The 11,677-nt window shown below is 44.2% G+C and overlaps 1 pseudogene; it reads right to left on the minus strand.

Moving 5' to 3' along the window:
• Window positions 1-739: 739 nt before the first annotated feature.
• Window positions 740-8,602, minus strand: LOC123730994 (G-protein coupled receptor 42-like; annotated as a pseudogene).
• Between the last annotated feature and the right edge of the window lie 3,075 nt (window positions 8,603-11,677).

The raw sequence follows: 11,677 nt of genomic DNA on the forward strand, positions 1-11,677 counted from the left end.
TCTTTGTTCCCAAAGCTCTCCAAACATTGTCTCTCAGCAACCCTTGAATGTTCAATGTAAGGTATCTCAGATATATTTACATGGAAATGTGTTGCAATCACATTAAGATCAGTGTAAAATAACATGGCAGATAGTTGGTCAGCAATGAAATCATTGGGCTTTGATTGTGAAAATATGAGATATTGAAATAATCTGGGAATAATCAGGTGTTTCTGCCCACCAGATGGCAGAGTAAACTCCTTATGTTGTTAGTAAAGAGTCAAATCTGACTGACTGGCTGTTAATAAGATGGGGTTGGTGATGGGGGGTCAATCACATTTACACTGCACTCACTTTACAGGCTCATAAATTACTGAAACCGTCGTCACATGTCAATGTTTGTTTTCAACTAATGATAATAGAGAAAAGCAATGTTGTTACATAATGATATTGGTAAGTCTTAATAAGGAGTTTATTGGCACTAGGTTCTTATCTGCATAAGAACAAAAACAAGTTTTAAGATGAGAGTATCAAAACATGACAATAAAATGCTTGCAGTATAGCATGGATGCAATGACAACAATAAAACTTTTCTGATAATAATACAATTATACAATAATACAAATAAAACAATTATATATTTTTTTTATATAATTAGGGCACAGGCGCCGACCACATGAATGCCTTCCTTGACTACTAACCAGTTGCACCATCAAAAAGGATCCTCTTCATTGGCGACATTTCAAGCTGTGAAGTGAGTTTAAGGCACGTTCTTAACGCTGTTACAAAGGCAGTGTCTGAACTTGTACTTTGCAGCAGAGGAGAAGTAGAAGACTATGGGGTCCAGACAGGAGTTAAAGGTGTTTATCAGGTTGGCTTGTCACACCAAGTAGTGACTTTGGACATGAACCCCACAACATGGGTGGGACACATTGTAGGACCCAAAACGCTGGTTTTTGATGAAAACCAGCAGAGTACCCAGAGCCAGCTCGATGGTACGCAGGCGCTTCTGCCGGCAGATGTTGGGCAGCCAAGAAAGGATACAGATGAAGTTGGCATAGCAGAACCAGCAGATCAGGAATGGAATGCAGAAGAGGACTAGGAAAATCTCTAAATGTACAGGAAGAAGAATACTGAGCTGAAATTTTGTGAAATCTCCATAGTATTATGATTGGTAACTTGGAATTGCATTACGAAGACAACACTGCAGTGGGCAAGGGACAGGATCCAGAAACTACACAGGCCAACAGAGTGTAGCCAACCCTGCCTGATGCTGTGAATTTTATGGGAAAGGCGACACCAAGGTAGCGCTCCACAGTCACTACTGTTAGGAGGAGGGTGCTGTTGTAGATTGTGGTGTAGAAGTAGGGCTGTTGAGGTGACCATATTACCACCACACCGGCGGTCACTAGTCATGAAGACAGTAAAATTCCATATGATCGTTTAGTCACGGTAATTAGGCTTCTCCAAGCTCTGATGCTGCTGATGGTCATTAATAGACTACCAAACTTGCTAACTGCCTGGTACTCAGCACTCTATTGTCCATCTAAGCACTCTGACATCAATGCAAATGTTATTGAAAATCTAATCAAACACTTCATGAGAGCCCATGAGCTCATGTTGCGCAACATTTCTATAGAATATGCAATTGAGTGAGAAAACAGAGGGATGGTCTCTATTAAAAAGAGGAGGCCTACTATATTTATTTATCAACTTTCCTAATATTAAGCACATTGCTTATCTTTACAACAGGAGTATAGCCTACCTGGCTGGCATGAAAATTAATCACAGGAAAAGCGTCATCCATTCGCTATTTAAGTGTATAGATGACATTTATAGCCAGTTGTCAGTGATGTGTATGCCGAGGAACTTGAAGCTTTCCACCTTCTCCACTGTGTTCCCATCGATGTGGATAGGGGGTGCTCCCTCTGCTTTTTTCCTGAAGTCCACGATCAGCTCCTTTGTTTTGTTGACGATGAGTGAGAGGTTATTTTCCTGGCACCATACTCCCAGGGCCCTCACCTCCTCCCTGTAGGCTAGAGGTCGACCGATTAATCGGAATGGCCGATTAATTAGGGCCGATTTCAAGTTTTCATAACAATCGGTAATCAGTATTTTTGGCCACCGATTTGCCGATTTAAAAAAAAAATTGTTAATGTTTTTTAAACCTTTATTTAACTAGGCAAGTCAGTTAAAGAACACATTCTTATTTTCAATGACGGCCTAGGAACGGTGGGTTAAATGCCTTGTTCAGGGGCAGAATGACAGATTTTTACCTTGTCAGCTTGGAGATGCAACCTTACGTTAACTAGCCCAACGCTCTAACCACATGCTTTATGTTGCCAAGGTAAGTTGCTAGTTAGTATTAAACTTATCTTATAAAAAAACAATCAATCAATCATAAACACTAGTTAACTTCACATGGTTGATGATATTACTAGTTTATCTAGCCTGTCCTGCTTTGCATATAATCGATGTGGTGCGCGTTCGCGAAAAAGGACTGTCTTTGCTCCGACGTGTACCTAACCATAAACATCAATGTCTTTCTTAAAATCAATACACAAGTATATATTTTTAAACCTGCATTTCTTCCTAACAAAGACAGCAGACTTCGCCAAACGGGGATGATTTAACAAAAGCGCATTTGCGAAAAAAAGCACAATCGTTGCACGACTGTACCTAACCATAAACATAAATGCCTTTCTTAACATTGTGGGTTGTGCGATGTAACAGGAATATTTAGACTTATGGATGCCACCCGTTAGATAAAATACGGAACGGTTCCGTATGTCACTGAAAGAATAATGTTTTCGAGATTATAGTTTCCGGATTTGACCATATTAATGACCTAAGGTTCATTATATTATAGTTAAGTCTATGATTTGATATTTGATAGAGCAGTCTGACTGAGCGGTGGTAGGCAGCAGCAGGCACGTAATAGTCAAAGGTATATGGTTTAGAGAGAAATAGTCGACGTGTCATAATTCCTGTAATAACTTGCGGCTGAACTTGAAAGGGGTTCCTTCGTTATTTTACCGTTCATGTCTTCCATAGAGAATGTCTTGATCTACTTCAAATAAGGTCTGTGTTTTGTGCTTATGTCACGTCCTGACCAGCAGATGGAGCTGTTGTTGTAGTTTTGGGGTCAGGACGTGGCAGTCTTGTGTTCTGTGTTGGTCTTGTGACTCCTGATCAGGAACAGCTGGGGATCGTTGTTCCTGATTGGGAGTCATATATGTAGGAGTATGTTTGTCACTTGGGTTTGTGGGTAGTTGTTTTTACACTGCGTGTATAGCCTGTAAAACTGCTACTGTTGTCACCGTCATTGTTTTTTCAAGTGGATGCTTTACTCTTTTTTTGGTAATAAAATAACCATGAGTATTCACATACCTGCTGCGCCTTGGTCCATTCATGAAGACAACCGTTACAGAACTACCCACCACCAAAGGACCAAGCAGCAGAAGAGGAGGAAGCCACAGGAGAAGGAAATGGAGGAATGGACCTGGCAGGACGAGAGAAAATTCTGGGCGGACAAGTTAAGGGAGCTAAGGGAACCCGAGAGGCAGCCCCAAGATTTTTTTGGGGGGGGGCACACGGGTAGTTTGGCCAGGCCAGGGAAGAGCCGTAAGCCAGCTACCCGTGACTACAGGGAGGTGCGTACGAGGTGGAGGGCGTCATGTTACGCTGAGGTGCGCACCATCTCGCCTATACGGACGCACAGCCCAGTGCGCCCAGTACCAGCGCCCCGCAGGTGCCAGGGCAAGAGGAGCATCGAGCCGGAACGGGTGATGCCAACCCTGCGCTCAAGACCGCCAGTGCGCCCTTTCGGTCCGGTGTTTCCCGCCAGACGCACTAGCATGGAGGTGCGTGTCTCCAGGCTGGCACGTCCTATACCAGCCCCACGCATCAGGAGTCTAGTGTGTCAACCCAGCCTCGCCAGTCAACAGTCACCAGAGCTGCCCGCCAGTCAACAGTCGTCAGAGCTGCCCGCCAGTCAACAGTCGTCAGAGCTGCCCGCCAGTCAACAGTCGTCAGAGCTGCCCGCCAGTCAACAGTCGCCAGAGAGGTCAGACTGCCCTGAAATGCCGGAGTGGCCAGACTGCCCTGAACTGCCAGAGTGGCCAGACTGCCCTGAACTGCCAGAGTGGCCAGACTGCCCTGAACTGCCAGAGTGGCCGGACTGCCCTGAACTGCCGGAGTGGCCGGACTGCCCTGAACTGCCGGAGTGGCCGGACTGCCCTGAACTGCCGGAGTGGCCGGACTGCCCTGTTCTGGCGGAGTGGCCGGACTGCCCTGTTCTGGCAGAGTGGCCGGACTGCCCTGTTCTGGCAGAGTGGCCGGACTGCCCTGTTCTGGCAGAGTGGCCGGACTGCCCTGTTCTGGCAGAGTGGCCGGACTGCCCTGTTCTGGCAGAGTGGCCGGACTGCCCTGTTCTGGCAGAGTGGCCGGACTGCCCTGTTCTGGCAGAGTGGCCGGACTGCCCTGTTCTGGCAGAGTGGCCGGACTGCCCTGTTCTGGCAGAGTGGCCGGACTGCCCTGTTCTGGCAGAGTGGCCGGACTGCCCTGTTCTGGCAGAGTGGCCGGACTGCCCTGTTCTGGCAGAGTGGCCGGACTGCCCTGTTCTGGCAGAGTGGCCGGACTGCCCTGTTCTGCCAGAGTGGCCGGACTGCCCTGTTCTGCCAGAGGTGCCCGGCCTGTCAGGATCAGCCCGAGTGGTCCTCCTGCCCTCCGGTCCAGCCCGAGTGGTCCTCCTGCCCTCCGGTCCAGCCCGAGTGGTCCTCCTGCCCTCCGGTCCAGCCCGAGTGGTCCTCCTGCTCTCCGGCCCAGCCCGAGTGGCCCGCATGCCTTCCGGCCCAGCCCGAGGGGCCCGCATGCCTTCCGGCCCAGCCCGAGGGGCCCGCATGCCTTCCGGCCCAGCCCGAGGGGCCCGCATGCCTTCCGGCCCAGCCCGAGGGGCCCGCATGCCTTCCGGCCCAGCCCGAGTGGCCCGCATGCCTTCCGGCCCAGCCCGAGTGGCCCGCATGCCTTCCGGCCCAGCCCGAGTGGCCCGCATGCCTTCCGGCCCAGCCCGAGGGGCCCGCATGCTCTCCGGCCCAGCCCGAGGGGCCCTCCTGCTCTCCGGCCCAGCCCGAGGGGCCCTCCTGCTCCCCGGCCCAGCCCGAGGGGCCCTCCTGCCCCCCGGCCCAGCCCGAGGGGCCCTCCTGCCCCCCGGCCCAGCCCGAGGGGCCCTCCTGTCCCCCGGCCCAGCCCGAGGGGCCCTCCTGTCCCCCGGCCCAGCCCGAGGGGCCCTCCTGTCCCCCGGCCCAGCCCGAGGGGCCCTCCTGTCCTCCGGCCCGGCTCGAGGGGTCCGTCTGCCTGGCGCAGCTATCGGCTCCACCGAAGTGGGCGACGCCGAGGGTGGAGCAGGGTCCACGTCCTGCACCGGAGCCACCTCCAGGATAGGTGGGTTGGGGAGGGAGGGTGTAGGACAGTGCCGTCGTTGACGGCAGCCACCCTCCCTTCCCTCCCTTATTGTTTAGGGGTTATTGTTTATGGGTTTTGTTGGGGATTTTGTTTGTTGGTGTTTTTTCGTTGTTAGGTGCATTCCGGGGTCTGCACCTTGAGGGGGGGGTACTGTCACGTCCTGACCAGCAGATGGAGCTGTTGTTGTAGTTTTGGGGTCAGGACGTGGCAGTCTTGTGTTCTGTGTTGGTCTTGTGACTCCTGATCAGGAACAGCTGGGGATCGTTGTTCCTGATTGGGAGTCATATATGTAGGAGTATGTTTGTCACTTGGGTTTGTGGGTAGTTGTTTTTACACTGCGTGTATAGCCTGTAAAACTGCTACTGTTGTCACCGTCATTGTTTTTTCAAGTGGATGCTTTACTCTTTTTTTGGTAATAAAATAACCATGAGTATTCACATACCTGCTGCGCCTTGGTCCATTCATGAAGACAACCGTTACAGCTTAAACCGCCTCGGCGTTTTGATACCCGTGTAAATCTCACTAGGTAACGTTTGTCAACATATTTTCATAAATCCACTCTACAAAATAAATTATCTTCGCTTATATTGATCAGAGTTATATCCTATGGATATCTACACAGTTATAAAATTGGCAAGGTGGTGTAAGCCTAAACCAAACACAGACCTTATTTTAAGTTAATCTAAAAATATCCTATGGAATAAATGAAGGAACCGCTTTTCAGATTTTGCTAGAAGGTGTCATGGGAATTATGACTCGCACTTTGGTAGTCAATTCTTACCATGCCCATTATTAAAATAGGATTTCCTGCATATAGAAATTACAGTTTTGGGTTTCAGCATTCATCACAGGTAACTTAAACTCTATTTTTATTATTCAAACAGTTGAGAATATTTGTCTCCTAAGCAGACTCTTCAATATCGTTGTCACTTCAGAGCGGTGTGTGTGTGTGTGTGTGTGTGTGTGTGTGTGTGTGTGTGTGTGTGTGTGTGTGTGTGTGTGTGTGTGTGTGTGTGTGTGTGTGTGTGTGTGTGGTGTGTGTGTGTGTGTGTGTGTGTGTGTGTGTGTGTGTGTGTGTGTGTGTGTGTATACACATATTTAAAAAATCTGAATAATAATCGTCCGGTTAATCGGTATCGTCTTTTTTGGTCCTCCAATAATCGGCATCGGTATTGAAAAATCATAATCGGTCGACCTCTACTGTAGGCTGTCTCGTCATTGTTGGTAATCAGGCCTATAGTACTACTGTTGTGTCATCTGCAAAGTTGATGATTGAGTTGGAGTCATGGGTGAACAGGGAGTACAGGAGGGGGCTGAGCACACACCCTTGTGGGGGCCCTGTGTTGAGGATCAGTGAAGTGGAGGTGTTGTTTCCTATCTTCACCACCTGGGGTTGGCCCGTCAGGAAGTCCAGGACCTAATTGCACAGGGCGGGGTTCAGACAAAGGGCCTCGAGCTTAATGATGAGCTTGGAGGGTACTATGGTATTGAATGCTGAGCTTTAGTCAAGTCCATATTATGGCAAAAACAGCTCAAATAAGCAACGAGAAACGACAGTCCATCATTACTTTAAGACATGAAGGTCAGTCAATCTGTATGTCTTCATTATTATTCTACAATGTAGAAAATAGTAAAAAATAAAGAAAACCCTTTGAATGAGTAGGAGTGTCCAAACTTTTGACTGGTACTGTATGTTTTGAATATTTATATCTCGCACAGAATAGAATATTTAAACTTTGTTACTATGGGGCATAGTAGATTGACATGGGCTAGTGCTTTTGCTGTTCGTTAGGCCTACTCATCTTGTTGACTGACAAAAAGTAAATGTGGACAGTTATATCTTCAATATGCATCTTGGAATTGGATAAGGACGGTCGCAGCACTCCGGGCCATGTGCACAGCGGCCACTGGCCGCAAAAGGCATGGATTTTTTTTGGGGTGCATTATGGCCACACAGAGGGGATGCCGCCGGGAAATTAGAGGAATTGGAAAGTGCTTGTCAAATTGTGAATGAGAGACTGATGAAGTGTGTACAGCATGCGCAAAAAACAAAGCAGAGTTCATGCCTTTCATGAAACTTTTTTCAAATCATCATTAGAGTTGCATTATGCAGCCTTACAATGTATTAACATCAAAACATATATCCCAACGTCTGTAGAACATCTAAAGTTACATTAATAATTCTAAATTAAGCATATTTTTTAACCGCTCAACACAGAACAGCCGCATGTGCGTACTCCCTCAAATCGTTTGGAGAAAATATCCTTTCTATTTTATCCAGCTTTGTTATATTGTATTCTTCATAATATAAAATAATTCCACGGAATTCTAAGCAAATCTTGTCTGCTAAATTAACTAATGCAGCCCACAGCCAATTTGCATAGCTCAATCAGAACCTAACTTAAGGACAACTCAGAGTATGCTATTCTGTTCTTCTGAAATAGACTACATTTTCTTCATATCATGTTAGACCTTTCTAAAATAAATAATGGATTTATTGTCAAGGTGTAGGTTACATTACATGGATTTATTAGACTTTTAAAATGTAAATGTTCCAAAGGTCTGCATCAGTGGCTTGTAGAAAGCCAGGAGATGCTAAATGTGTTTATGTTAATTAACAGTCAATTACTGTGAGACCGACAATTATTTCCTTGACAATCACTTGCTGATGAAATTTCGTGACCACCACAGCCCTATGTAGAAGTTACTGGACACCGGAAGTAGTAGAGCTTCTATTCCTCGTTTGTCAGCCGCCTCCATCTTGAAATGCAGAAAGATGAGGTCGGAGATGGTCAGGTTGAGTAGCAGGATGTCGATGGCGGCATGTTTGCAGCGCACCTTTCGTCAAAAAGTTCAAAATGCTAGGATGTTGGCAGGTACCACGATCAGGAAGGTGGTGATCTGGACAAATAGTGCAAAGCCGTCGGGAAAGTAATCTGCTGCTGTCGTGGGCAGTAACTGTCAGTGATGTTGTCACTACAAGTAAGATGATATACTGACGGTTCAACTCAAAACTATTGGTAGGAGCCTACTGGGCACAGATGTCAATTCAACATCTATTCCACATTGGTTCGACGTAATTTCATTGAAATGGCGTGGAAACAACGTTGATTCTGATGTGTAGTAACTGATGTGTATTTACTATGAGTTGTGTTGTCATAGTTGTCAAATATTATTTACAGTATTATATTTTAGCAGTGTCCATGAAGTTAAACTTTTGAATACTCAAACTTAATATTCTGAAAATACGAACCTGAGGTATCAATGATTAGACAGGATACATTTGCACCTTCCACAATTTTCTTCAAACTCGCCTATTCAGTAGCCCAGATCCACTAAGACATTATGGTAACCAGACAATCAGATAAAATTAAACAGTCATAGGCATCTGGTCTAGGGAGTTGGAAGTGGTTTTATTCAAGGAGGTGGAAAGTGAGTGCAAATTAGTCACGAAATGCAAAGTATCAAAAATCCAAAACAAAAAGAAGTACCCCTTTCCCTCTCCACTAGCTCTCTTTGGTCATAGTTATAGGACTTTAAGGCCCCTGTCAGTCATGACTCACCCTTCTACCTTTTTTGGAGAAAAACACATATATTGGTTGTCTACTATTGGTTAGGAGAGACTGGTGTAAAATTACCCTTTTTTGCATTCAGCATCACGCCGTAAAAGGAAATATAGTGTTCTTTCTAACAAAGATATCTAAATATATTTCAGGATGTTGTGTATCCCTGGAAAAAATCAGGGTTCATGTAAACATGAAAGTTTTGAAAACATAGCTGGTCCCCAAAAAGTGGTCTCTTGCACAACTTACCCCGGGTATGGGGTAAGTTGAGCTGCGGGACAGGGTAAATTAAGCCACCTATACATTTCTGTACTGAATTAAATACCTCTACCTTTTTAAAACCATGTCTATCTTTATTTCTCAAACACAATTCAACACAATCACAATCGCTGTTTGTCCTTTAAGCATAATTTAACACAGGCTAGAAACAATACAGAAGACGGTACGCATCAAACGTTTGATTTATGACCCTATGTCCGGGGGACGTGTGCCAGCCCATATTTGGGCATCCTGTCAGGACATCCTGGCGGGAAGTTATCACATGCTCTAGGGAGTGCCAATATATAGGTGTCCTGTCAGGACATCCTGTTCCTGTTCTCACGCCTTAGAGTGAGTGTTAATTTATGCATATAGTGCATCTATTCCTTTGAAGCTGTCACGCTTTAGTTAGTGTTTATTTAACAAGATAGTGCATCTGTATATGTTGAAGCATGTGTAGGCCTTTGATCTATCCTGGGGTGTGTGTGATACCTGGGCAATATGGATACGTACAGTATATAAAGATTAACAAGATAGTGCATCTGTATATGTTAAAGCATGTGTAGGCCTTTGATCCATCCTGGGGTGTGTGTGATACCTGGGCAATATGGATACGTACAGTATATAAAGATTAACAAGATAGTGCATCTGTATATGTTAAAGCATGTGTAGGCCTTTGATCCATCCTGGAGTGTGTGTGATACCTGGGCAATATGGATACATACAGTATATAAAGATTAACAAGCATAAATACAGTAGATTTTTTAAAGTTTTTCATGTATAAATTACAATATTTTCTCTAGATGACCTTTTTATTTTCTCTAATTTCAAGAACTACAGGCAATTACACTAACTTGGGTAAATTACATGTAGTTTTTACAACTGTAAAATAATGTAAATGTATGTGTTGTGCAAAGTATTTTTATTCTCAGTCCACAGAATGGAACACCTATCATTGAACCATGATAACGTGAGTTACCAATGATATACACTATTCGTTTCTGGGAAATAGATCCTTGTTTCTATCGCTTCTAGCATATTTATTTTGACCCCATTCATGAAAGCTCACCCTTCCAGGAAAACATACGTTTGTTCCCCCACAATGTAGACCAGTTAAAACAATCATATATGTGTGGATTATGTCTGGATTTAGGACTAGCAGAGCATACCTATAAAGCAAAAAGCAAGGGGATGACAGTTGAGAAAATAGGCAAAATAATGAAAAATAATCTAATCCACAATTACATAATATGCAATGAACTACTGACTTTTTCATTTGTAAATCATTATTATAACCCAAATGAAACCTTTGGTTTATACGTGTCTACAACTCACAAGTATTATTGAAAATGTGTAAGAAATTGAAATACATAATATATGTACCCCATCTCAATTTTCACAAGAGACATATTCTGAACTTTTAAACAAAATTGTGAACTCTTTACATTTACATTTGAGTCATTTAGCAGACACTCTTATCCAGAGCGACTTACAGTAGTGAATGCATACATTTCATACATTTTTTTTTTTTTCTGTGCACAATGCACACGTCTTTCCCGAAAGCCTTTTTTCTCCAGGACATGCTTGGTGATAGAGCAAAAAGATATATTCCTTTTCTTAAAAGGTGAGATACTGCTTTAAATTCCTTTATTTAATTCTAAATCTTTAGTACAGACCTTTTTAAAACATGTTATAATTATTTAAACAATTTTACTGCGCAATATTTAAACATGCACGAATGTTTTATGTATAAACATGTTGGACTACAGTTGTACATCATTACAACAAACAGTACTACATTTTAATAACCTTTTAAGTGTTTATGTTTATAACTGTCTGTTGTAGGAAAGACTGTATTCGTATAAAATAAGACATTGTTTTGAAACAGACCCATTTCCCAGAAAAGCCTTTCTCAGCGAGAGAGAAAATGACCGATTCCCGTTCGTTAAAGGGTGAGAAAACATTTATTTAATTCAAAATATTTAGTACAGACCTTTTAAAACAAGTTATAATTAATTAAACCATTTTACTATTCCTTTCTTAGAGATAAAGGGCCTAGTTATAGGTTTATACACCCTTCTGTTTCTAATTCCCCGCTCTCTTGCTCGCACGATATCCCACACAAGCCCCGCTCCGTAAGTCTTCCTGGCACAATGTAGTTCACATCCAGACAGGCTTTGGAAAATACATATGAACTAGCAGATTTTGTAGCATCTCTACTATATCTGACATGTTACTGTGGTCTTTTTTAACTTCTATGGGCTACGTGGGATGCGTCCCACCTGCGGGACACAGCCAGTGAAATATCAGGGCGGCAAATTCAAAAACAACAAAATGTCATAATTCAACTTTCTCAAACATACAACTATTTTACACCATTTTAAAGATACACTTCTCCTTGATGTAACCACATT

This window comes from Salmo salar, chromosome 27 (assembly GCF_965601325.2).
Source record: "Salmo salar chromosome 27, fSalSal1, whole genome shotgun sequence".
Classification (NCBI taxonomy): domain Eukaryota; kingdom Metazoa; phylum Chordata; class Actinopteri; order Salmoniformes; family Salmonidae; genus Salmo; species Salmo salar.